The 2,040-nt window shown below is 64.6% G+C and overlaps 1 protein-coding gene across 1 annotated transcript in view; it reads right to left on the bottom strand.

The window, feature by feature from the left end:
* TBX5 (T-box 5) overlaps nucleotides 1-2,040 on the bottom strand; it is a 44,724-nt gene that overhangs the window by 32,461 nt on the left and 10,223 nt on the right. The window lies entirely within an intron of this gene.

The raw sequence follows: 2,040 nt of genomic DNA on the forward strand, positions 1-2,040 counted from the left end.
ATAGCGACGCCGGCCCGGGCGGCCTGGCGACAGAGAGACGCGGCGCGGCCATCGGCCCGGCTTAGCCAAATTGCTTTGACAGCCGGGGACGGCGGAGACATCAGCGCGCGGGCGATCTGATGGCCCCTAATTTCATCAGGGCGCTCGACTCGGCTCTGGACGCAGAGCGGGAGTTCGCGGTGGGAGTGCGCGGCAGCGCGGAGTCCGGAGCAGCTCAGAGCGCGCTCTCTTCCCCGGGCTCCTACGGCCCTGACACTCCCAGGATGCCCGGAGCTGGGGGGAGGGGCCCTGAGCCTTCCCCAGGGGTCCCCCACCCCCACCCCAGCGCGACCCCGAAGGCGCGTCAGAGCCGCAGAGGGAAGGCTAGGAGCCCAACTGGGGCCGCAGGACAGTCCCGCTTCCTGCCACCAGGATCCCACGCAGGTCCCCACACTAGGGCCCCAGCTCCAGAGGGACGCAAGGTGCGTGCGGGACCTTCACAAACAGCCCGCCTCTCCCCAGCAATGAATGGCTTAGCACCCGCAGTACGCTGCCCACCAGCTGCCCACCAAGCTCCAGATCGGCCCTGCTCTCCCGGGCAGCAGCGCGCCAGACGCCGGAGACAAAGCCCCTCTGCCCCCTTCCGAGCGCTCCGGACCACGCAGAGAGGGCCCCGCCTCGCTGGTCCCTGCCCCAGTGGCCGCAGTTCCAGCTGCCCCCAGCCACGCAGAGAGCGGCTCTGAGCCGTCCATGGAGAGGGACCCGCCTCGCTGGTCCCTGCCCCAGTGGCCCGCAGTTCCAGCTGCCACCAGCCACGCAGAGAGCGGCTCTGAGCCGTCCATGAAGGGCCTGCTGCCCCTGTCCCACCTGAGCCCACAGGAGAGGTCTCATTTGTACCTTCACCAACTGCCCTCCCTCCCGCTCAAGTCCGTTCCCACCCAGTGCCCTCAAGTCCCCAAATCGGGGACCACGTTTCTGTCCGCTGTGTCTAAAGAAACCCAGCATGACAGGGAGCCCTTTGGGGACTGGAGACCCAGCCTCACAGCCTGTCCCCAAATCCCAGCTGGAGGCCCTTGGCAAGTCCCTCCCTTCCCTGGACTCGCAGTCACAGAGGCTGCGTGGGCTTCCGTCCTCGGCGCCTCCCTAGGCTGCTATGAGGATTAAATGCCCCAAGACCAAGGAGCCCATGTGTACGGCGGCATCACCAATCTGAGGGTTGCAAACACTGAATTCACAGGCCGTTTTCTGTCCTGGTGATGAATTCTTTCCAACAACACGTTTTAGGGGCGTTTTTCTAAAAATCAGTGTTTTGTTCTCCATTTGTTTTTCTTTGGGGAAGACAGGGCGGTGCCCTCTGGGGCATTTGCTCAAACTGCACATCTCCTGGAGGGTGGGGTCTGCACGCTCAATATCCCGTATGCAATGCCAGGGGCTCGCCAGTCCCCTCTCTCTAGGGGCCCATGGGACTCCAGGTTTAGGACGGGCCCAGATTTGCCCACTGTGGGCATTGTCGGGAGGAGGAAAGCTGGAAGTTGGGGAAAAACAGGTCTGCCAGAAAGCATCACCCTAACAGGAGCAGGGGCAGCAGAGTCCCCACTGGGTCGGTTTGCCCGCTGTGAGAGAGGGGGCTGGTGGTCTGGCACCCTCTGGGCTGGGACATCCCAACACTAAGGCAGGATTTGGGAGGGGGTGGGGGAGGAGTGTGGCTCCCACCACGGTCTGGCCTCTGAGCTGGGTGCCCACTGGGCGAGTGTGACCATGGTTTGTTGTTTCCTGCGGGACTGAAACCCCCACCCCCACCCCTAGTCACAGATGGGACTGGGCACAGGCCCGGTTCCCAGCCCCGGGCGTCCAGGCCTCCAGGCCCAGAATGTGCAGCTTCAGTCACAGCAAGATCCCTGCTCCTCAGCAAAGGCCCAGGCTGGTGGCAGGGACCCCGTGTGAGCCGCGGGCCAGGAGAACCAGGCCCCACCTCCATCCACCCGGGAAAAACAGACCAACGCATGGGATGGAGGACCACAGGGAGGACTGCAGAGGGCAAACCGTGGGCGGGGGCGGGGG

The sequence above is a fragment of the Myotis davidii genome, unplaced genomic scaffold (genome assembly GCF_000327345.1).
Source record: "Myotis davidii unplaced genomic scaffold, ASM32734v1 scaffold223, whole genome shotgun sequence".
NCBI classification, from domain to species: domain Eukaryota; kingdom Metazoa; phylum Chordata; class Mammalia; order Chiroptera; family Vespertilionidae; genus Myotis; species Myotis davidii.